The 25632-nt window shown below is 43.4% G+C and overlaps 2 long non-coding RNA genes across 3 annotated transcripts in view; one reads left to right on the top strand and one right to left on the bottom strand.

Moving 5' to 3' along the window:
• LOC103879094 overlaps positions 1-25632 on the bottom strand; it is a 122997-nt gene that overhangs the window by 17909 nt on the left and 79456 nt on the right. The window lies entirely within an intron of this gene.
• LOC116270544 lies at positions 7658-24857 on the top strand. Its single transcript, XR_004178618.1, has 2 exons — positions 7658-7803; positions 23368-24857. It is a non-coding gene; the product is annotated as an uncharacterized LOC116270544 (long non-coding RNA).

Here is a 25632-nt window from a genome sequence, read left to right as displayed (position 1 = left end):
GAGTGAAGGCACCCGATTTTTTAAAGTTTTTTTGTTTGTTTGTTTTTGTTTTGTTTCTGAGAGAGTCTCGCTCTGTCGCCCAGGCTAGAGTGCAATGGAGTGACCTCGGCTCACTGCTGCAACCTCACCTCCAGGTTCGAGCAAGTCTCCTGCCTCAGCCTCCCAAGTAGCTGGGATTACATGTCTGCTCACCACCATGTCCGGCTTTTTTTTTTTTTTTTTTTTTTTTTTTTGAAGGAGTTTCGCTCTTGCTCTGTAGGCTAGAGTGCAATGGTGCAATTTTGGCTCACCGCAACTTCCACCTCCTGGGTTCAAGCAATTCTCCTGTCTCAGTCTCCCGAGTAGCTGGGATTACAGGCATGTGCCACAACACCTGGCTAATTTTATATTTTTAGTGGAGATGGGGTTTCTCCATGTTGGTCAGGCTGGTCTCGAACTCCTGACCTCAGGTGATCCGCCTGCCTGGGCCTCCCAAAGTGCTGGGATTACAGGCATGAGCCACCGCACCCGGCCCTAATTTTTGTATTTTTAGTAGAGACGGAGTTTCACCATGTTGGCCAGGCGAGTCTCCAACTCCTGACCTCAGGTGATCCACCTGCCTTGGCCTCTCAAAGTGCTGGGATTACAGGCGTGAGCCACTGTGCCCGGTCAAAAAGTTTTTGTTTTAAGTAACTTTTTTTCCACAAAAATAATATAAAGACCATGAAAGATTTTGCTACTCCATAATCTTACCATCTTAAAGTAGCTATTTTGGTGACTTGGAGTTAATTCCCAGGTTCTTTGCACATGCACATATATACTACATAATCATAACCACAGCGCATTTACTTCATGCATTCTATTCCCCAGTTAACATATAAATACTCTTTATGTTTCTATCAGGTCCGGCTTTATGAAGTCACAGAGGACCCCATGCCCAGAAGGGATTAAACAATGCCTGGTTTAATGCTCCACTGTCAACATCTCAACATTCTTAGTAATTTTCAACAAAGCACCCAGTATTTTTATTTGGCAGTGGGACCTGAAAATTATGTAGCTGGTCCTAGTTTCTATTTGTATTTTATTTTTATAAACCATCAGATCTAGTGAGAACTCGCTATCATGAGAACAGCAGCATGAGAGTAACCGCCCTCATGATTCAATTACCTCCCATCGGGTCCCTCCCATGACACGCGGGGATTATGGGAACGACAATTCAAGATAAGACTTGGGTGGAGACGCAGACAAACCATATTATTCACATGCATTGAGACTCTGTTGCTTAGTGTAGTCACCTTCATCCGTGATGTTAGCTAGAGTTCTGGAGAACCTGTTGAAGTTTCTCCATTAGCATGTGTTGCTTCACCTTGCACTTGTATGTTATGGAGATGGCTTCTTTCTTCAAACCTCATGAACCAACCGCTGGTAGCTTCAAATTGTTCTGCAACGTCTTCACCTTTCTCAGCCTCCACAGAATTCAGGAGAATCGGGGACTTTTTCTGTACTGGGCTTTGGCTTAAGGGAATGTTGTAGCTGGTTTGATCTTCTGTTCAGACCACTAAAACTTTCTTCATATAAATTGAAAGGCTGTTTCACTTTCTTATGATTCATGTGTTCACTGGAGTAACACTTAATTTCCTTCAAGAACTTTTCCTTTGCATTCATTATTTGGCTATCTGTTTGGAGTTAAAAGGCCTAGCTTTTGACCCATCTAGTATTTGACATGCCATGCACATTAAGCTTAACCATTTCTAGCTTTTTAAAAGATGATTTTAGCTTTGATTATAGACTCCGGAGGTACATGTGCAGGTTTGTTACATAGGTACATTGCATGATGCTGAGGTTTGGGGTACAAATGATCCCATCATCCAGGTAGTGAGCATAGTACCCAATAGGTAGTTTTTCAGCCCTTGGCCCCCTCCCCTAGTCTTTCATCTAGCAGTTTCCAGTGTCTTCATCCCCCCATCTTTATGTCCATGGTACATATCAATGCTTAGCCCCCACTTATAAGTGAGAACATGTAGTATTTGGTTTTTTGTTCCTGCATTAATTCACTTGGGATAACGGCCTCCAGTTGCTTCCATTTCATTCTTCTTTATGGCTGTGTATTATTCCATGGTATGTGTACCACTATTTTTCATCCAATCACCTATTGATGGGCATCTAAGTTGATTCTATGTCTTTGATACTGTGAATACTGCTGTGATGACCATACAAGTGTATGAGTCTTTTTGGTAGGACAATTTATTTTCCTTTGCATGTATATACGCAGTAATAGGATTGCTGAATTGAATGGTAATTCTGTTTTTGGTTCTTTGAGAAATCTCCAACTGCTTTCCACAATTGTTGAACTAATTTACATTCCCACCAACAGTATATAAGTGTTCCCTTTTCACTGCAGCCTCCCCAACATCTATTATTTTTTGGCTTTTTAATAATAGCCATTCTGATTGTGCAAGATGCTGTCTCATTGTGGTTTTGATTTGCATTTCTCTGATGATTACTGATGATGGACACTTTTCATTCATTTTTAGCTTTTGATTTAAAGTGAGAGATATGTGATTATTTCTTTCACGTGAACACTTAGAGGCCAATGTAGTGTTATTCATAGGCATAATTTCAATATTGTTGTGTCTTAGGGAATAGGGAAGCCGGGAAGCCTGGGTGGGAGTGACAGAGAGAGGCAGAGAGAGAGGGGGAGAGAGAGAGAGAGAGAGAGAGAGACAGAGAGAGAGAGAGAGAGAGAGAGAGAGAGAGAAACAGGGAACAGCCAGTCATTGGAGCAGTCAGAACACACAACATTTGTCAATTAAATTCACTGTCTTATATGGGTGCCACTTGTGGAGCCCCAAGACCATTACGACAGCAACATCAAAGATCACTGATCACAGATTACCATAACAGATACGATAATAATCAGAGCTTGAAATATTGTGAGAATTACCAAAATGTGACCCAGAAACACAAAGTAAGCACATGCTGTTGGAAAAATGGTTCCGATAGTTTTACTCGAGGCAGGGCTGCCATGAACCTTCAATTTCTACAAAACATAGAATCTGCATCGTGCAATAAAGTGAAACGCAATAGAACGAGGTTTGCTTCTATTCCCATTTCACAGATGAGGAAACTGAGGGTCAAAAATCATGTGACCTTCCCAGAGAGTTCCTGGTTTGTAGAGATTTAATCTCTATCATCCCTGACAAGAGCAATCGTTACGATTGAGCATGGTGGCACGATGTGCCAGTGAGTTAGTAAAAGCGGTGATATTAGCCAGGGTTCTCTAGAGGGACAGAATTAATAGGATGGATGTATATATAAAAGGGAACTTATTGAGGAGTATTGACTCACACGATCACAAAGTGAGGTCCCACAATAGGCCGTTTGCGGCCGGGCGCGGTGGCTCACGCCTGTAATCCCAGCACTTTGGGAGGCCGAGGCAGACGGATCACGAGATCAGGAGATCGAGACCATCCTGGCTAACACGGAGAAACCCCGTCTCTACTAAAAATACAAAATAATTAACCGGGCACGGTGGCGGCGCCTGTAGTCCCAGCTACTCGGGAGGCTGAGGCAGAAGAATAGCGTGAACTCGGGAGGCGGAGCTAGCAGTGAGCTGAGATGGAGCCACTGCACTCCAGCCTGGGCAACAGAGCGAGACTCTGTCTCAAAAAACAAAACAAAACAAAACAAAACAAAAACCAGGCCATTTGCAAGCTGAGGAGCAAGGAAGCCAGTCTGTGGCCAAAGGTCCAAGAGTCCCAAAGCTGAAGAACTTGGGGTCCAATATTCATGGGTAGGAAGTATTTAGCATGGGAGAAAGATGTAGGCTAGAAGACGAAGCCAGTCTAATCCTTCCACATTCCTCTGCCTGCTTTTATCCTAGCTGTGCTGGCAGCTAATTAGACTGTGCCCTCCCAGATTGAGGGTGGGTCTGCCTCTGCCACTGACTCAAATGTTAATCTCCTTTGGCAACACCCTCACACACACACACCCAGGAACAATACCTTGCAGCCTTCAATCCAATCAAGTTGACACTCAATATCAACCATCACAGAAACAGAAGCTAAGACTCCAAAACTGTGACTGGATGCTGAGACTTAGCTTGTATCATCCAGGTCGAGCTGCTAACCTTTCTGAGTTGATAAAACCTGACCCTCATACAGCTTTCAGGAAGAGGCTGAGAAAGCCATGTGGTCTCCAGGCCACATGTGAACAGAGCTTTGGCCACGTGATGTGGCTGGAATGAAAGACTGGCATGGTGGGAGTGGCAGCTGGGAGGATCCAGAAGGAGCCAGCATGTTGCAGCAGCTGTTTGAAACCTCTGGACAAGTGGCAGAGACCCATCCTCTGGCTGCACTTTTGTGGTTCTGGACAGCCGTGGCACCAGGTCATGCTTTCTCATGTTCTAGGCTCAGCTTAGGGTAAGGTGGAGACATTGTCTTAGGGTTCTCCAGAGAAACAGAATCAAAAATATTTATAGATATGTAAGAAGGGATTTATTGTGGAAATTGACTCATGTGCTTGTGGAAGCCAATAAGTCCCCTGATCTGCCATCTGCAAGCTGGAGAACCAGGAAAGCTGTTGGTGTGATTCAGTCTGAGCCTGATGGCCTGAGAACCAGGCAAGCTGATGGTGGTGTAAATCCTAGTACAAGGCCAAAGGCCTGAGAATGAGGTGGGGTGCTGGTGTAACTCCTGGAGTCCGAAGCTCTTAGAACCAGGAACTCTGATGTCCAAGGTAGGAGAAGATGGGATGTATAAGCTCAAGGAGAGACAAGGAGAGAATCTGTCCTTCCTCTGACTTTTGGTTCTATCTGGGCCCTCATGTGGGATGATGTCTGTCTGATCTTTACCCCGTCTAGTAATCCAAACGCTAGTCTCTTTGGCAGACACCCTCACAGACACACCCAGAGAGGATGCTTTACCAGCTATCTGGGCATTCCTTAGCCCAGTCAAGTTGACGCCTAAAATTAACCATCATAGACAGATTGACCTCTGACCTGGGTATATTAATGGTCCATCTTTGCCCAGAATGTGGAAGATCTGTGGTTCATGAATTATCCAGAAATCTTTGCTTTCTTAAATTTTTAGGACAAAGTCTAAATCTTTTCACAACATTTCAGTAGCATAAATGGTACCATGAGTGTAACTGAACTCATAAGGTTTATTGCATGTGCCATCATATCTGGACAGTGGCAGAGTGAAGGGCTTGCAATGCACGTGAAATCACCTTCCAAGTGTGTAGAAAGCCACATATAAACACCTGCAATTTGTTGTGACAGTAACTAGGTGTATCATAGGCAGTGCTCACAAGGGTATTTAAGCTTTGACTTCTACATTGCAACACTATATTTTTGTCTTTTTTTTTTTTTTTTTAGTTTTAGAGATGGGGTCTCACTCTGTCACCCGGGCTGGAGTGCAGTGGTGTAGTCATAGCTCACTGTAACCTTAAACTCCTGGGCTCAAGTGATCCTCCCACTTCAGTCTCCCGAGTAGCTAGGACTGCAGGCATGCACCACCAATGCCTGCTTAATTTTTTTTTTTTTTTTTTTTTTGAGACAGAGTCTCGCTCTGTCGCCCAGGCTGGAGTGCTGTGGCCGGATCTCAGCTCACTGCAAGCTCCGCCTCCCGGGTTTCCGCCATTCTCCTGCCTCAGCCTCCCGAGTAGCTGGGACTACAGGCGCCCGCCACCTCGCCCGGCTAGTTTTTTGTATTTTTTAGTAGAGACGGGGTTTCACCGTGTTAGCCAGGATGGTCTCGATCTCCTGACCTCGTGATCCGCCCGTCTCAGCCTCCCAAAGTGCTGGGATTACAGGCGTGAGCCACCGCGCCCGGCCTTCTGCTTAATTTTTTAATTTTTGTAGAGATTAAGTCTTGCTACATTTGTTTTTGTTTTTTTGAGACAGGGGCTCACTCTGTTGTTCAGGTTGGAGAGCAGTGGCACGATCTCAGCTCACTGCAACCTCTGCCTCCCAGGTGCAAGCAATTCTCCTGCCTTAGCCTCCCAAGTATCTGAGATTACAGGTGCACACCACCACACCCAGCTAATTTTTGTATTTTTAGTAGAGACAGGGGTTCGCCATGTTGGCCAGGCTGGTCTTGAACTCCTGGCCTCAAGTGATCCACCCACCTCGGCCTCCCAAAGTGTTGGAATTGCAGGCGTGAGCCACTGCACCCACCCTGAGGTCTTGCTATGTTGCTCAGGCTGGTCTCAAACTCCCGGCCTCAAGCAATCCTCCTTCCTCAGCCTCCCGAGTTGCTAGGACTACAGGCATGTTCCACCATACCTGGCTAAGCGACACTATTTCTGAATAACCAATATTTCACAGGATACCTTTATTTAGTGTGAGTAGGTAGGCAAAATGGTCTAACCTTTCTGAAAACTAACTATACACACACACACACACACACACACACACGTATATATATAGTTTTTATATATGTAGTTATTTATAACTTTTCCCATTGGAGGTGTAATGGTTTACAGCTGTGAGTAGAAGAGCCTGCTAGGGGAGCAACACCCTGGGTATTCGCCGTTTAGTCCACAGTGTCTAGCTGATGCCAGGAACACAGCAAGTGCTCCACATTTGTGTGCTGAATTAAACTGATGACAACTGAACCACATTAGTTCAGCCTCAGAGAGGCAGGCTCACTCCACGGGTGCAAGTCAGTGAGGGCCTGTTGGTCCACATGGCACTACAGTGAGAGCTCAATGAAGAGGCCCCACAAGACACCATTTCTCCCCGGTAGAAACTTGCTTTGTTTGTGATTATTCGGTCCTTTTGTTAGAACAGGAGGTTTCCCTCCTATCTCCCAGGAAATAATATGTACACAAATCTGTGAGTCTAGGATGTGAAGGAGACACCATTAGACGTGGCATCTTCTGGGTCAGACCAGTGCAGGGCCAGGTACAAGAAGCAGGGGCTCTCCTTCCCACGTTGGTGCTGACACTTGGGGCTTGCTTTGGTCTCCCAGGAGAGATCATTTGAGCCTTTTCAGGTCTGGAGTTGTTTGAACTGACTTAAGAGGAATTTTCTGCAGAAGCGAAGCAATAAGAAGCTTCCAAGCTCAGTATTTCCAAATAAGCCCAAATTCTAGATTTATATGGATAAAGTAGGCAGTCCTACTAGCAGACTATCATGAGGAACATGATGTACCCAGGCCAGTGGCAGGATAGCTGTGTGCCGAAATGAAATAAATGCTGGTGGTATTTCACATCCCCCATCAGAGGAAGCCAGAAAATAACAGTTGCAATATTTTTTATTATTAAAGTGAGACTAGCAATTTCAACTTAGAACAGGATCAATTGTATAGCATTTCACAGTGTACAACACATTTTGAGTGAATGCTTTTTTTTTTTTTTTTTTTAAACCATTGGAACCTCATATGCCACTTCAAATAACACACAAAGAGCAGATTGTGAGCTGCAACATTAGCAGGTCACAGGTCTTCATTTCCCATGAGGTACTCGAGACCCGCGTGTGACTTGTCTAAGGTCACACAGCTGGTGTTTAACAGAGCCAGTCTTCTGTTAGCCATACCTGCTGCTAAAAATTAGCCTTTGCAAGCAAAGAGAACAAAAACGTGTGGTTGGTTGTCACCCTCACACTGAACGACAATGCTGCACTTGCAGCATTATTGACACCTAAGGTTGATGACAGTCCTGTCTCTTTAAGAAGAAAAAAAAGGCCGCTGGGTAGGGGGAGCAACTGACTGCGGCAGGAGCCGCCTGGACCCAGTGCGGCTGCAGGACAGTCACGCTGGGACCTGCTGATGGCACTGGAGGAAAACAAAGACCGAGAGACCCTGATGCCCACAGCCCCCAGTAAGTCCGAGATTCCAGCTGGGTGGCCAGCGAGAAGGGCAGCTGCAGGAGCAGCGTGGGGATGGGCGGGCTCCATGGTGTGGGTGGCCATGGGTCCTCTGAGTCTTCGGAAACCAGGGCTCGGCCACTGCAGCTGCTGGGGGAGGTAAGGGGCCACTTTCCTTAACAAACCTGCCTTCGGAGAGGACAGAGACGAGAGGGCCTTCAGCATGCTTTGCAGCTGTGAGTAATGAGCTCTTCTGAAAATGTACAGTTTGGGTTGACTGCTTGCGAATTTGTGGGTGAAGGCTGCAGGGTGACTAGAGAAATCTGCCGCGGTCAAGATGCTGGACTAGCCGCTTTGTCATTTTAATTTCCACCGGGGTTGCCAGGCACGGCCACAATGGAGCTGTTGCAGTAACGCAGTGTGGGGTCCAGAGTCTTGCTGAACAATAAGATGGGATTCTCCAAGTAGCTTACAGTTAATTTGTAAAATCGCTCTCACTTTAAACAGCACGCCTTCAAACAATGCCATATGTTATGGTTTTCTCATATAATATTTGAAAATCCTGCTTTTAGTTAAAAATATTTCACATATTTAATTTTATTCTAGTAAGTGATCATTCGATTCTTTGACAGAGTATTCCAGCTTTAGCAACAAAACCTCTCTCTCACTGCCTTTTTTTATTCCTTAAAACAAGGTCAGTACCTCAGAGAAGAGGACTGGATTTGTTTCTATTGTAACATATCAATGGTTTTGGCTTTAACTTTATTCTCTCTGCCTCTGAAGATGGATAAAAGCCCATTCCGCTTAAGTAAAAGGCAGAAGCCAGGTTGAATCCATGTGTTTCCCAAGCGCAAGCTGCCCTGAAGTTATGTTGAAGGGGAACTCTTCATTTCTCCATCAGTGCAGATAAAAGTAATTGATTCACAGGTCATGGATTAAAATAATAATAATAAAAACTGACACTTAATCCCATTTTATTTGTCACATGACAAGTAGATTTGCCATATTGTTTTTCTTAAGCTGCCCATTGATAACCAGATTCATTCTAGGTTAATGCAGGGTCATCATGGCCCAATAGTTTTACTCAGGACCATCCAAACTGCCTTCCCTAATCTTGCCCTGAAGCCTCACTTTGGGCTGTGACAACGATCCCCGTTTCCTTTCCTCTCTCCTCCTTAGCCGTCCCTTTCATCCTTTCTTCACCTTCCTGGGCTGTCCGGGCAATTTTTTCTTTCTTTTCTCCTTGGATCTTAAAGACTCCTTCAGTCTCTTTCAAACAAAGCAAGCCAGATTTTCCACGTACCCTATTTTCCTTCTATCTTACTTGAACTTTTCCATGATTAAGTATTTTCTATTCTTCACATAATAGGAAGAAAAGTCCAATTGTAGAACTTGAAGACCAAGGTTTACTTACATCCAAAGCATCTCATGAACCATTGCTTTACGCTGGATTTGCCCCCAGAAGCCCCGGATTCCAATCTCAGCTCTACCACGTCCTCCCTGCAGCCCCTGACAATCCACATGACTTCTGCGAACCTCAGTTCCCTCCTGTGATGCAATTATTCACTTAATGGTCACAGGGTTGAAACCAGGTGATGTGTGTGAAGGCGCTAGCGGGGTTCTTCACACAGTATCACTATTTAGTAAGAGTTTTGTCATTTTCTCACTTGGTCCACCATCTACCTAACCACCCATCCATGGTGAAGCATGCTAAAGAGACTCATGTGCCATTTCCCTAAAGGAATACATTTTGAAATGAACTTTTGGCTGAGTGCATCTGAATGAGTTCTGATCAGTACAAAATACATATTCAGTTCTTGCTATACATGAAACACTAAGCCATCTCATCTATAAAAGGAATGCTGATGTTTCCATGTTGCCATAGGAGTATCCTTTGGAAGAGGGAAGGGCAATTCCCTTTGTACAACTCTTCCTAAATCCTGTATGACAGCACCAGTGATGATGATATTGACCGCTCCCACCATGAGCCTACATGAGGACTGTTAAATGTGATTGATGCGAAGGATGCCAAATTGGAAGTCAGGACAATTCCCATTGCTATTCTGATCTTGGACAGCCTAGGTGGCAATTTGCTCTTTGCACTGCCAATCCTGTTACTATTTTAATTTCCACTTTATGTGTCTTTCTTCTGCTGTCTTTCCTTTCCTTAACTCTACACTTAGGATATGTGTCAGAATTTTTTTTTTTTGAGACGGAATCTCGCTGTGTCGCCCAGGCTGGAGTGCAGTGACGTGATCTCGGCTCACTGCAAGCTCCGCCTTCCGGGCCCACGCCATTCTCCTGCCTCAGCCTCCCGAGTAGCTGGGACCTCAGGCACCCGCCACCGCATCCGGCTAATTTATTGTATTTTTAGTAGAGACGGGGTTTCACCGTGTTAGCCAGGATGTGTCCGATTTTAACGTCTAGGATGAGGCCGTTTCACCCCTACCTAAGGGGGAACATAGCGAAGCTGGGAAAAGCACTGGATTGGGGACCAAAGGTGTGACTCTAGCCCTGCTTTGGCTTCTCTTTGTGCTAATTAGAAAGCCTCTAAAGTAAGAGACATAGAATAATCTTTCGATTTCCTTCAGGTTCTGACTACATGATTCAGATTGCTCTCTTTGGGGTAGCCTCAGTTTATAACAATTACTTGATCAAGTTAAACGCTTTTATCTCATTGATTCTTACAATAACCTTATGAAACAGGTAGCCCCATTTTGCAGATTACAAAATGTAACCTTAAGAGAGAGTAGAACCCCAAGTATTTCTTAGTAGTAAAAGGAGAGACTGACTAGATGGTAAGACTGGATTCTCTCGGTGAGCATCAGCGAGTTCTCAGACTGAACTCTGGGCTCTGTTCCTACCATGGTGTCCCCCTCAGGGCACTTCGAGTTGATGATGATGTGAAACCCAAGGAGTAAGATACAAGGCGTTCAGGGTTTTGTCAGGAGAGATCTATGGTCCAGTTATAATAACCTTACATCCAGACATATATTTGTTTTAAATGTTCTGCTCGAGATTACACCAGGAGTCCGTCATCTAGGGCAGAAAATGAGGGCTCTACAGCCCACATAGCCTTTTAATGTGTTCTGAAATGACACTTAAAAATAAATCAAAGCCACCCTAATATAATTATTGATGATCATTTAAATTTTGTAAACCTCCTTACCTCGTTAAAGTACTAAGTGCTAGAAAGGAATATTTGAATTTTATACGTATCTAGAATTTGTGCACGTTTTCCCATAGTAATAGTTTAGCCTTTTTACTTGTTTTTAATGCAATGATAAATTTAACCATTTAAAAAACCCTAATAGGATTACAAGATAAAGTACACTAAATATTGCATAAGACATAGACATACTAAAAAATAATTCACGGTTTATTTGAAACTCAAACTTAAAGTGTATATGCTTATATTTATAGTTTTTATTTGCTAAATTTGGCAACATGATATAAACAGAGCTTTGATCAATGATAGTTACTTAGAGCCTAAGGAGATTAGTTTGTTAGGTCTTTAAGCTTCAAACATAAATTACAACCAATCTTTATGAGTTTTCTGTCAATTATACCAAATATCCCTTCAGTTTGTTTGTTTATTTATTTATTTATTTATTTATTTATTTATTTATTTTGAGATGTTGTCTAACTCTGTCACCCAGGCTGGAGTGCAGTGGTGCAATCTCAGCTCACTGCAACCTCTCAGCTCACTGCAACCTCCACTTCCCCGGTTCGTGATTCTCCTGCCTCAGCCTCCCGAGTGGCTGGGATTACAAGTGCCTGCTACCATGCCCGGCTAATTTTTGTATTTTTAGAAGAGACAGGATTTCACCATGTTGCCCAGGCTGGTCTTGAACTCCTGATCTCCAGTGATCTGCCCACCTCAGCCTCACAAAGTGCTGGGATTACGGGCCTGAGCCCAGCCAATATTATTTATTAAATGTTTATGCTAAGTGACCATCCAGAGACAATCCTGATTATGAAGAACAGATCTATGTTCAATTTACCGTCATATTCCTGAGAGTCCCTGCTAAGAATAATAATAAAAAGTACCCAAGATTTTAATGTATTCGGAGTAGGATATACTGGGTTTTGGAACCTGGTTCCACATCATACTAGTTCTGACACTTAACCTCTTGCAGCCTCAGCTTCCTCCTCCTTTAAAGGGACTCATGATAGGTTAAAAATCCCTACCTTGGGCCGGGCCAAGCGCGGTGGTTCGCACCTGTAATCCCAGCGCTTTGGGAGGCCGAGGCCAGCAGATCATGAAGTCAGGAGATCGAGACCATCCTGGCTAACACGGTAAAACCCCATCTCTACTAAAAATACAAAAAGATTAGCCAGGTGTGGTGGCGGGCGCCTGTAGTCCCAGGTACTCAGGAGGCTGAGGCAGGAGAATGGCGTGAACCCAGGAGGCGGAGCTTGCAGTGAGCCGAGATTGTGCCACTGCACTCCAGCCTGGGTGACAGAGTGAGACTCTGTCTCAAAAAAAAAAAAAAAAAAAAAATCCCTACCTCAATGACTGAATAACAGTTTAGTGAGCCTCTGCCATGGTTGTACATGGCCAATCCTCCCCAAAGAGTTACTTTTTAAAGAAATAATTGAATATTATTTTTCCCTTCAAAAAGTCATATATTATTAGATAATATCAATTAAGATATTATCGTGTATTGAAATGACACTTAAAATATATTTGAGTCATATAATCTATTTTTAAAATTTCATTTAACAGCTTTATTGAGATATTCATGTACCATACAATTCACTCATATGTGATGTTATTTTTATGTAAAATTTTATCTTTGAGGATAAATTGAGCTTTTGAAGGCAAACCTAAGACTCTGGGAGCTTCTATTTCGGTGCCAGCCCCCTAGCCTCCTGCCTCCCACAATCAGCTCGGCCTGTTGACAAGCTAGAATCTGAGGCTAGATAAACTACATACAAAATATGTGTAGTTTTATTATCTGTAAATTGGCCAAAGTGACTAAATTATTCACTCTTTATTGAATACTTTCTGTGCGCATAAACCTAAGTAGGAGAGTCAAAGGTGAATAAGATATTCTTGAGGAACTTTCAGCAAAGCAGACGAGAAAGATTTGTATGACACAGAAGGGATTTGGAGCACTGGAGGAATAATTTATTTTTTTTAATTGAAATACAGTGTCTTTTCTGTTGTACATTTTACATCGAAATCTTTTTTTTTTTTTTTTTTTTTTTTTTTTGAGACGGAGTCTCGCTCTGTCGCCCAGGCTGGAGTGCAGTGGCCGGATCTCAGCTCACTGCAAGCTCCGCCTCCTGGGTTTACGCCATTCTCCTGCCTCAGGCTCCCAAGTAGCTGGGACTACAGGCACCGCCACCTCGCCCGGCTAGTTTTTTGTATTTTTTAGTAGAGACGGGGTTTCACCGTGTTAGCCAGGATGGTCTCGATCTCCTGACCTCGTGATCCGCCCAAAATCTTTAATTACACACACATAAAAGATCAGTAGCACTCACCTTTAGCTTTACCTTTTGTGCTCTAGAAACTCTTTTACGTACATATTCAATTTAAGGTCGGGGAGTGACTGTGGTGACCCCTGACCTTTCCTGCAGCACACTATGCCAACACAGGTCTTTCATTAATGTCATCCAAAATGCTTGCTGTGCCTTACATTTTCAGGTCTATTGATTTATAGCGTGAATTCATCCGACTTTTCCATTTTGCAAAGATTCTATTTTTAAATCAATTTAGTCTTTGCTGACTCATACTTTCTCCCGAAGTTAGGAGAGAGAGATGATTACTTTGCTGATAATTCCCATGAAGGCGTTCTGTGGGCCTGAAGTCTGTGCATTTGGCTCCTTGTTTCTGTAATGTTAGGGGCTTTCAAGGGTCAGCTTTCACTGTCTCCCAGAGGATTTAGCCACGTATGAATTTGGTTGGACCAAAAGGATGAATTTTTCATTCCCATCTTCAGATGAACACGGACCCCATTCTTAGGAGATCACTAAAGGCAATTCTGCCTCTATTCCTTTCTCAAAGAGCATTTCTAGGGAAACTCAAGCTATTTTGCCAGGTGCAGCTGCAGAGGCGTGTGTGAACACGGCAGCACTGAAAACCATGGAAAGGGAAGGAATCCTTCAGGGAAGAGGGGCTTTACTAGCCCCAAGACACCCTTAAACAAACAGACAAGACAGCATATTAAAGGAGATGGAGTATTCGTGTGGCTCCTGATTGTATTTTAATCTCATTCCTGCAGGAGAGGCCTTTCTTGTCCTGTCCTCTGGGGACAGCCAGGGGTTCCTGTGCTAGTTCCTGGGAAGCTTGCTTTATCCCCCCTTCTCTCTGGTGCAATTCACTTTGCCACCTCAGGAACTTCTTCACTTCCTGCACTCTTCTCCTGCCTCCCTCTGCCAAAGGGTGGCGTTTAGCTCAGGGAACAGCTCCCTTTATTTATACAATAGCTGTGATTTAAGTCCCCAGTCTCCTGGCTGTTCCTGTTTCAAACTGTGTAACTCACAGAACTTTTCCCATTGCTGAGTAAGTGCAGATGGCATGTTTATCTTCCTCCTTCTTAAATGAGATCATATGTACTGTAGTGCCAAGTTTTCCTACTGTGGGTCAAGCCCAGATGCCAAAATAGGGTAGTTTTGCTGGGAAGGCCAAGAGGTCACGGAGTGGCACACGTGCTTGTTAGCTGTGGGCAGTGGCTTCAGGTTCCAAGCTGGGGGGAGGGGAGCCCTGGTACCTAATAGCTGTTGGACAGCATTGATTGTTTTGAGGCCTGGAGCATGAGAGGAGGTCATGAATCAGTGGGCAGAGAACATCATGAACACATTTCATGTCACTTCGTGTGTTAAAAAATACTACCTCAGCAAAAGTAGTAGTATCTAATATTCGCAAAAACCGTCTGCAGTTGACTAAACGCTGTTAGGACACAGCTCAGTTTGGTGTTGCAGTGATACGGTTCATGGATAAGGCAAGCTGGCCCTGTTTAGGAAAGAGGAAAGTTGGGCACAGCGAGATTATGTAATTCTCAAGCCATGGTGAAGAGAAGACCGAAGAATGTTCTCTCCCATCAGGTGATGCTTTTCCCCAAATGGTAGGGTAGAGGCAGAGTTCCTCCCTTTCAGAAAGAGAAGGAGGAAGAAGGAAACGAGGTTTGAGGGTGTGAAAGGAAAATATCCCGGGCCCCCAAAATCACTAAGGAAAACTCAACCTGGGAACTGCTTAAGGCAAACCTGCCTCCCGTTCTACTCAAAGTCACTCCTCCGCTCGCTGAGATGGAGGCGTATCTGATTTACCTCCTTTGGAAAAGCTAATCAGAAACAGAACAAGAATTCAACCACTCGTGTATCACCTATCTGTGATCGGGAAGCCCCCTCCCCACTTCCAGTCTTCCTGCCTTTGCTTCAAGTGGTCCCCCCTTTCCAGACCAAACCAATGTACTTCTCTGTTTTTGTTTTTTTTTTTTGAGACTTGGAGTCTCACTCTGTCACCCAGGCTGGAGTGCAATGGTACGATCTCAGCTCACTGCAACCTCCACTTCCCGCGTTCAAGCAATTCTTCCACCTCAGCCTCCCGAGTAGCTGGGACTACAGGCACCCGCCATTGTGCCCGGCTAAGTTTTGTATTTTTGTAGAGACGGGGTTTCACCATGTTTGCCAGGCTGGTCTTGAACTCCTGACCTCAGGTGATCTGCCCACCTCGGCTTCCTGAAGTGCTGGGATGACAGGCGTGGGCCACCCCGCCTGGCCTGTACTTCTGACATATACTAATTGATGTCTCATGTGTCCCTAAATGTATAAAACCAAGCTGTGCTCTGACCACCTTGGGCAAATGTCATCAGGACTTCCTGAGGCTGTGTAAGGGGCGCATCCTCAACCTTGGCAAAATAAACTTCATAGATTAACTGAGACCTGTCTCAGATTTTCTGGGCTCACAGAAGGCCTGTACTTGTGTCAGGCACTCAGTCGTGGGGAAGAAGTAAGAGCTGGGAGTCACCAGGATTTAAACAAAGTATAGGCTCTTGCTGGACTCTTCTGGACACCAGTTTCCTTCTCTGTATAACGAAATTCACAATTCCCTACCAAATCACTAGACTTAGAGACTGAAATAAGATCATCCCTATGAAATCGCTTTAACAAATCTAAAATACCATGCCCCTACAAGGCAATCTTATTGTACTGCATTTTAATTTCACTATCGACAACATTTCAATTGTATAAAAGTTTTGTATATACTAGTATTCTTTCCCATGTCACACGGAGCCCCGGCGGCCACGCTCTAGCTCACAGGCACGAGAACACTCTCGCAGGGAGTCAGGCGGGGTGCAGCTCCGGGGCCCCAAGTCCAGCACCCACCTGAGATCTTCACACCCTGAGGAGACCAGTAGGGGCAACTTAACGGGGCACCAAGTGGGCAAAAATGGCGCCTTCCCCACCGCGTGTGCAGGAGGGTGAATTCCTGGATGTTGAGGGGCGGGGGCACGGAAACTCCCTACCCGCTCTCCCCAGGAAGAGGGCGGGGCCTATGGGGATGGGCGGGGCCCAGGGGGACGGGTGGGGCCCAGGGGGACGGGCGGGGCCCAGGGGGATGGGCGGGGCCCATGGGGACAAGGATTCCCCTCCCCTCTTCCCCACCACCACGGACATAAGGCCTCAGTGGACACCAAGGCCCCAGCACAACATCAGGCCCCAAGTGACACAGGACTCTAGGTGGACACTAGACATCAGACACCAGGTTGATGCCAGGCCCTAGCCAAGTGGACTCCAGTCCCTGTGTAAACATCAGGTCCCAGTTTGGCACCTAGGCCCCAGCTGAACATCAGGCCCCTGGTGGATGCCCAGGTTAATACCAGGCCCCGCGTGGACACAAGGCTCCAGGTACATTGAGGCCCCGGGTGGAAACCAGGCCCCAGATGGACATCAGGCAACTGTATGTCAGGTCCCAGCTGGACACATAGGCCCCAGTTGAACACCAGGCCCGAGACGAACATCAGGCCCCAAGTGGATGTCCAGTCCCCAGGTAAATACCAGGGCCAAGGTGAACAGGAGGCCCCTGGTGAACATCAAGCCCCAGGTGGAGACCCTGACCCCAGGGGGGCCATCCAGCTCGAGGTGGACATCAGGCCCCAAGTGGACACCAGTACCCAGATGGACATCAGACCCCAGGCAGACACTGGACTTGAGGTATACACCAGGTACCAGGCTCATGCCCAGGCCACTGCTGGACACAATGAAACAACAGGTTCCATTCAGTGATATAATAAAGCACATCGCAAAGCTCCTTCACCCATATCTTCATAATAATTAATTGGGCTGGATAATCATAGGTTCATATATAGGCCTAATAACCTCAGAAATGTAATTATTTAGTTTCTACAAAACGTGTGTTTGGACTTGTTTAATGGAAACTCAGGTTCCATTCAGTGATTTAAAACAGCACATCCCAAAGCTTCTTTGCACATAGCTTGGTTTTCGTTATTAGAACTGAATGTTCATATGTTGATATATTAGCCGGATAGCCCCTGAAATGTCATATCTGAAATTCTACAAAACATGTGTTTGGAACTTGTTTCATGGAAACACAGGTTCCATTCATTTATATAAAACAGCACATCAGAAAGTTTCTCTTCACATAGCTTGTTCTTCATTATTAGGGCTGAAAATCTATATAGGTGTAATAGTCTCATTAAGGTTTGATTTTCTCACTTATGTGCTTAATCACCTAGAACTGATACTTGTGCACAGTATGGGGTTCAGATACATTTTCGTGCTTGTGTCCATATAGTTAGCCACTTGCCCCAGTAACATTTTTGGAATGGCCCAGCTTTCCCCCACTAAACTCCTCTGATACCTCTCTCATGTATCAGGTTCCCATTAATGCAAGGGTCTGCTTCAAAGCCTTTTACCCTCTTTGATTGTTCCCGTGTGAATGCCACATGATTATTATGGTTTCTTGTTAAAGCTTAGTATCTTCTAGAGGAAGTCGTCCCTCTTCTTCTTAAGTAGTGTCTTTGGTTATTGTGTTTTTATTTTACAAGGTTGTTGGGGTTTTGATTCAAATTGCTTTGAATTAAAAGAACAATTTGAGGAGAGTTGACATTTCAATAATATTTAACCTTCTGGTTCATCATGTACATATCTCCATTTTTAAAGGGTCTTTTTAATGTCTTTCATTAAAGTTTATAGATTTTCTTCCTAAAATTCCTATACAAGTTCTTTCATTATAATTATTCCAAGGTAACATTTTTTTCTTGCTATGATAAATGTCTGTCATTAACAAATACTTTTCTCTTAAACTCTTGCAGGTATGTAGAAATGCAATTTAACTTATATCAGTAATCTTGAAAAAATCTATTATTAACATTGTCAGTTTGTCTGAATTTTTTTGAACACTCTATCAGTGAATAGTGATGGTTGTGTTCTCCCTTCCCCTCCTCCCTGTTCCTCTTTGTTTTTTTCTGTCTTGTTCTGGCTGCCTCCTCCAATACCTGCTAAGTAGAAATAGAGATCAAGAAATATCCTTATCACTGCTAAGCACCAGACTTGCCTTTTAATTTGCCCCTTAAAAAAGTTCCCTTCTATCTTTTTTTTTTTTTTTTTTTTTTTTAAAGACTGAGTTTCCTGTTGCCCAGGCCGGAGTACAATGGCGCGATCTTGGCTCACTGCAACCTCTGCCTCCCAGGTTCAAGCAATTCTCCTGCCTCAGCCTCCAGAGTAGCTGGGACTACAGGCATGCGCCACCACGCCCAGCTACTTTTGTATTTTTAATAGAGACAGGGTTCTACCATGTTGGTCAGGCTAGTCTCGAACTCCTGGGCCTAAGTGATCTGGCCTCCGTGGCCTCCCAAAGTGCTAGGATTACAGGCATGAGCCATGGTGCCCGGTTGACTTTTTTTCTTTTACCTTGGTCAGTCTTCCAGAAGTTTGCCAATTTTAGGAGTGTTTTTAAAGAATTAACTTGTATTTCTCTTTCATTAATTCTGCTCTCATCTTTATTTCCTATTTTCTTTAGGTTTATCCCCAAGACATTTTTTCCTAAATTCTTTTTTTTTTTTTTTTTTTTGAGATGGAGTCTCGCTCTGTCCTGCAGGCTGAAGTGCAGTGGTGTGATCTCGGCTCACTGCAACCTCCGCCTAGCGGGTTCAAGCGAATCTCCTGCCTCAGCCTCCTGAGTAGCTGGGATTACAGGGACACACCACCACGCCTGGCTAATTTTTTGTATTTTTTAGTAGAGACGGGGTTCCACCATGTTGGCCAGGCTGGTTACGAACTCCTGATCTCAGGTGATCCACCCGCCTTGGCCTCCCAAAGTGCTGGGATTACAGGCGTGAGCCACCACGCCCTGCCTTTTTCCTAAATTCTTAAATGGATACTTAATTCACTAATTTTTAGCTTTTCTTCCTTCTGGATGAAATCATTAAAGGCTATACATTTTCTCTTAAATTTACTGATCTCCATTTTTAATAACAAAGAGTAGGTTAAAGACTTAGTGTTTTCAGTAGACACTTCGATCAGCATTTAATGAGTCATTTGTATTCATTTTATTCATCTTTAAAGTTATTTTCTATTTGTGGTACTGGGTTTCCATTTATAGTAGATGGAGAGTTTCTTTTCATAATACATTTATTTAATTAAAATATCATTTTGGGAAAAATAAATATTAAGTGAAGAATAAATAGGTGGTACACAAGTAGGCCAAAGATCACCAAAGTTGTATGTCGTAGCTCAAAAATGAAAAACAGATTATGAGAGTGATTCATCGGGGGCTATATTTTGAGAAAAGAATGATCTGGGCAACCGCTACCTTATCACCTTCACATGTGCTGGCTCACAGCACACATAATGATTCCATCGTGGTGGGTAATTTCTGACAACTATGGAGAGTATGGCAGGTTCCAGGGAGATGAACATGTGCAAACGTTCTAAGTGTCCAGGAAAGGAATAATAGTGTTTGGAATTCTAAACTGTGAGCTGGTTGTTAATGGCAGAAGTAGTATTCAAATTAAAGACTGGGCTGGGTGCAGTGGCTCACACCTGTAATCCCAGCACTTTGGGAGGCCGAGGTGGGTGGATCACCTGAGGTCAGGAGTTCAAGAGCAGCCTGGCCAACATAGTGAAACCCTGTCTATACTAAAAATATAAAAATTAGCCAGGCAAGGTGGTGTATGCCTGTAGTCTCAGCTACTCGGGAGGCTGAGGCAGAAGAATTGCTTGAACCCGGGAGGCAGAGGTTGTAGTGAGCCAAGATCATGCCACTGCACTCCAGTCTAGGCAACAGAGTGAGACTCCATCTCAAAAAATAAAAATAAATAAAAATAAGAAAATAAAAATAAAAATGAAATTAAAGACTGGATTATTTGAAAGAGATTGCGTTCAGGAGGTATGAGACAAGGACACAGTGATCTCTGAGACCTTGCATGTGTGTATCAAGGACAAGTCATGTCATATTTAACCCACTTCCCCCTTATTATTAGATGAGACTATCAGACTGGCCGGGCAGTGTAAGTCAGAAGGAAGACTGAAGCTTGGATTAGTAATCCATTGGGCAGAATCATCCTATTCTGTTAGAAAGGACAGGAATAAATGTGATTGATAACAGTATATTTACAATGGCTAAGAGAGTTACTGAGGAAATATTATCCAAAGATTGGTTTTTGTAACGAACGTATCATTGTCCATGGGGAGTAAAATTTAATAATTTGCCACGGAGCTCTATGCTGTTTAGCAGTTTTATCAAACATGCCTGTTGATATGAAGTTAAGTAATATTCTAGATCACAGAACATGTATTCTTAAACATATCAACAAACTGGAATTAGAGATTGAGTGAGGCTGACAAGCATGAAAGCGCAGTGTTCCACTGAGATCAACACTGCTCCCATTCCCTTCTAAGGTTCCTGCAGAGGCCGAGCGTCAGCGGCAGATGGCCTGGAGGTCTTGCTTCCAGTGTAACTAATTCCAGACTTCCCTTGAGCTCTTATCTATCGTATAAAACCTGCTTGTCTTACATTCATATAAACATGTTTATATTCATATTTTTTTCTTTTTGAGACGGAGTCTCGCTCTGTTGCCCAGGCTGGAGTGCAGTGGCACGATCTCGGCTCACTGCAAGCTCCGCCTCCCTGGTTCACGTCATTCTCTTGCCTCAGCCTCCCGAGTAGCTGGGACTACAGGTGCCCACCACCATGCCTGGCTAATTCTTTGTATTTTTAGTAAAGACGGGGTTTAATTGTGTTAGCCAGGATGGTCTGGATCTCCTGACCTCGTGATCTGTCCACCTCGGCCTCCCGAAGCGCTGGGATTACAGGTGTGAGCCACCACGCCCAGCCCCAATTCCTATATTTTACAGATAAAGAAATTGATCCTAATCCTTCACTCTATTATACATTACCTCTTTTAATTTTAAACATTTCAAACTGGAGTCCAGTTTTAAGTCTATTATCATAAAAAAGGTTTCCATCCTCTTGCTAATATAGTTCCTTAATTTTAATTCTTAAATCCTAAATTTACATATCTAGTTTTTCTAATTCTTGGCATGGCAATCAAAATTTCATGAATTATTCATGAAAGAATAATAAGATTTTGCATTGGTATGTTTGAATTAATCTCACTCATGATGCCTAGTAATGTTTTTTAATTATAGCAAGTTACTGGGAAAGTGTTTTCAGAAAAGCATTTACAGTGAATATGGAGTTCTTTTCCTGGGTTTTCACGAACATCCAAGAATTGATAATGTAATCAGTATAGCTTAGGTTGTTATTCCTACATTCCTTTTTTTCCCCACAATGAAACATTGTTGCATAGCAAATGCAGAATAAGAAGTCCGGAGCTCCTCTTCCCGTTTCCAGTCGATCCCTTCCTGCTTGGATGGGCTGAAACAAGTTACTGATCTTCCTGTGCCTCAATTTTAACGTATCAGCATCTCTAACTTTCTTGTTCTGTCTACTTGAAATAACCATTTAGTATGATACTGTCTAAGAGAGCATGTTGACAATTATGAAGTATTTTAGAACAATGAATGGGCAGAAAATGCAGTCTCATGTGTCCCTCCACTTACCATTGTTTATAAAGTTTGCTGGCCAGGTGCAGTAGCTGATGCCTGTAATCCCTGCACTTTGGGAGGCTAAGGTGGACGCGTCACCTGAGGTCGGGAGTTCGAGACCAGCCTGACCAAAGTGGAGAAACCCCGTCTCTACTAAAAATACAAAATTAGCTGGGCGTGGTGGAGCATGCCTGTAATCCCAGCTACTCAGGAGGCTGAGGCAGGAGGATCACTTGAACCCGGGAAACAGAGGTTGCAGTTAGCTGAGATTGTGCCATTGCGCTCCAGCCTAGGTGAAAAGAGCGAAACTCCTTCTCAAAAAAAAAAAAAAAAGTTTGTCATTCTTCACTGAGGCTTCCTTGGGTTAGCCCAGATTGTGCCCAACACCCTAAAAAATAAAAATTAGAAAGTTTGTCATTTTTTCTTCTATTTGTTTCTTGAAATGTTAGACTATTACAGGCACCAATAATTATAAGGAATATTACTAGTAAAATTAAGTCTTTCTGAGGACACATTTCCTTTTCTAAGGTAAATATTTTGCTTTCAAACGAGTTATTATTGTACACATAAAGTTGTAGGTTTGGGTCGGGTGCAGTGGCTCACACCTGTAATCCCAGCAGTTTGGGAGGCCCAGAGGCAGGGAGATCACTTCAGGTCAAGAATTCGAGACCAGCCTGGCCAACAGGGCAAAACCCCATCTCCCCGAATAATACAAAAATCAGCTGAGTGTGGGGGCAGGTGCCTGTAATCCCAGCTACTCAGGAGGCTGAGGCAGAAGAATCACTTGAACCCGGGAGGTAGATGTTGCAGTGAGCCAAGGTCATGCCACTGCACTCCAGCCTGGACAATAGAGGGAGGCTCTGTCTCAAAAAGAAAACAAAGCAAAACAAAAAAACAAACGGGTTTGGATTTAAAAGATGTTGTTCCTGAAAAAAGGCACATCACGTGTGAGTGAAGCACATACTGCCACTTGGAAGAAGCCAGGGAAATAGAGGGAACCTGAAACTAAGTGGTTAAGTAGATGTACTTTTAATTTTTTTTTTTTTTTTGAGGCGGAGTCTGGCTCTGTGGCCCAGGCTGGAGTGAGCGGCGCCATCTTGGTTCACTGCGAGCTCCGCCCCCCGGGTTCCCGCCATTCTCCTGCCTCAGCCTCCCGAGTAGCTGGGACCACAGGCGCCGCCACCACGCCCGGCTAATTTTTTGTGTTTCCAGTAGAGACGGGGTTTCACCGTGTTAGCCAGGATGGTCTCGATCTCCTGACCGTGATCCGCCTCGGCCTCCCAAAGTGCTGGGATTCCAGGCGTGAGCCACCGCGCCCGGCCGATGTACTTTTAATTTCTATGGCTGCACATGTGTGTTGGTTGGTTGCCTGTCTTGTGAGGCCTGAAACGGATGCCATGCTCTTTGGCAGAGCTGTCGTGCCACCAGCAGAGTATAATTAGAAAGTCGCTGGAGCTGAGCACCACGGCCCTCTTCAATGAGGAATTGCATTTTCAGTGCATTGACTTCAAGTGCTTTTCCTTAACCCTTTCTTTACCCTTCCTTGATTTTTCTTCCAGCATCACAGAAGTGAGGCCAAGATGCCCGTGTCACCGGAGCCAGAAGAAAGGCTCCTGCTAAAGAATATTTTACATCTGCTGAGATGAGGGTGAGAAACTTCAACATCCAAGAATTTCTGCACCATTTTCCCCAAGAACCTTCAAAAAGAAGTACAGAAAATTCTCAGATGAAAATAAATTGATTTTGCTTTGGGGGAAAGCCAGAAACTTGTAGCGAATTCACAGTTTTACCCTGAGAACTTCCGTGGGTCGCTGGAACAGAAGGCTACCGTTATCAGCCTGGAGAGTCATATTTTAAGGAACACAGATGCAAAACACGACAATGTTTCCTGACATCAGATGATGAATGGACGCTGAAGGAAAAACAGGCTTTTTTTTCCACCTGGCAGGAAGAGCTGAACTTGGAGTACACATTGAAAGGAAGCACAGAGGGAAGACGTAAACAGAGGAAAGCAGCACACTTTCATGGTTTTCACAAACAGATATCCCAGAAGTGATCATGGAGACCAAGGAGAACAGGTAAATGAGTTAATGTTTTAAATGACGATAATTTGCATTGGGAGTTCAAGGCTTGCTGGATTTTCCCACATGAAACATAGATCAGCAAAAACCAATGAAAGCACTCGAGAGGTAAAAATGAACCAACTATCCATAGCTCAGTTTTAACTGAAATTGTATATGTCAGTTTTCAAGCCAAGGGTTGAAAATAATTTCTTTGCCTTTGCCCAGATAGTTTTGCATTTTCTTTATACTAATGAGGCTATTGTAATGGAGAGTTGACTAGATGTAGCCCATTTTCTCCTTCATAAAATGTATCTATGAGTGCCCCTGACTGCCATACGATTGTTTGGAAAATATAAAATAAACAACTGTGAAATACTTAGAATTGTATCGAATAACCTGAGGAGAGAGGGAGAGGGGAGAAAGTGAGAGAGAAAGAGAACTCTACTTTTCCCTTTATGAATTATGACAATAAAATATAATGCTTGCTCTTTTTCTCAAATTTAGTTGCTAAAAGAACGTATGCTTATTTTACAAGCTTGAGGATTTGTGCAAAAAATAAAATGTATGTATATTTATATAATTATTCCTTAAATTTCTGTATGTGCTTCTTTTTTTCTTAAGCATAACAAAATACTCTTTCATTAATTTTGAATGCTGTATTTCGATATTACATTCAATAATTGAAATTTTAGTGCCATAGAGATCAGGGAAGGCTTCACATCTTGTAACCTAAAGTTATCAACAAATAAAACGTCTTCATATTTGGTTTTCCAAAGCAAAACATCGAAAAAAACTCACTGTATTGCTCTTTACCTTTTGAAAATTGTTACCCATTAGACGGTGGAACAAAGTGATACTTTTTCAGTAGTGCTTGCCTCTTGGCTTCAGGATTCATTTCATAACTGATTGTTATTTCAGTGTGTGAATGGACAAGAGTATTGAGACGACTTTATGGGTTTGATTTTTATTAAATGATTGAAATATTTGATTGATTTCCATATTTCTAGTATTATGAGAAGCCATGTGAGATTAATTTCCACACCATTGCTGATGCTAAATTATTTAAACATGAGAGAAGTCTACTTATCTATCATCATACATGTTATCTTGCAGTATTTCTGTGGATTTTTTTAAACCTTCTAAAATGTTTCCATATTAGTGCATTCCCTCCTAGTTTTGGAACCAAATTTTTTTTTTTTTCAAATCAAAGGTGAACTCATTTTCCTTTAACTTACCAGCTGACTTCTTTGTATGGGTAATTTCATTTATACATCCATTTTAAAGAGCAGTGCCTATGCAGAATCATTGACACTGACACGAACTATAAATGTTTAATAATTAGGATTGATTTGATGCATCTAAAAGTTATGCTGTCTTTGTATTCCCTATGCATTACATTCCATTTATAGCTAGAAAAAATATGAATTAACTTTGCATGTACTTTTGCAGAGATTTACATTATATAGGCTTTACGTACCAAATTACTTAAAGCTAAAATGTTGGCGACTAGATATAGCCACATTTATGAACACATAGCGTAGATGTTTTGAGAGTCAAGACATCAGGCTTTTAAAAAAAATAAATACACTTTTATCAAACCAGGCTGGTTTATATAAAACCAGCTGGGGGTGGTGGCTCACAGCTGTAATCCCAGCTCTTTGGGAGGCTAAGGTCAGGAGTTCAAGACTAGCCTGACCAACATGGCGAAACCCCGTGTTTACTTAAAAATACAAAATTAGCTGGGCATGGTGGCGCAATCCC

Source organism: Papio anubis, chromosome 15 (genome assembly GCF_008728515.1).
Source record: "Papio anubis isolate 15944 chromosome 15, Panubis1.0, whole genome shotgun sequence".
Lineage (NCBI taxonomy): Eukaryota > Metazoa > Chordata > Mammalia > Primates > Cercopithecidae > Papio > Papio anubis.
This window is presented reverse-complemented; position numbering and strand designations above follow the sequence as displayed.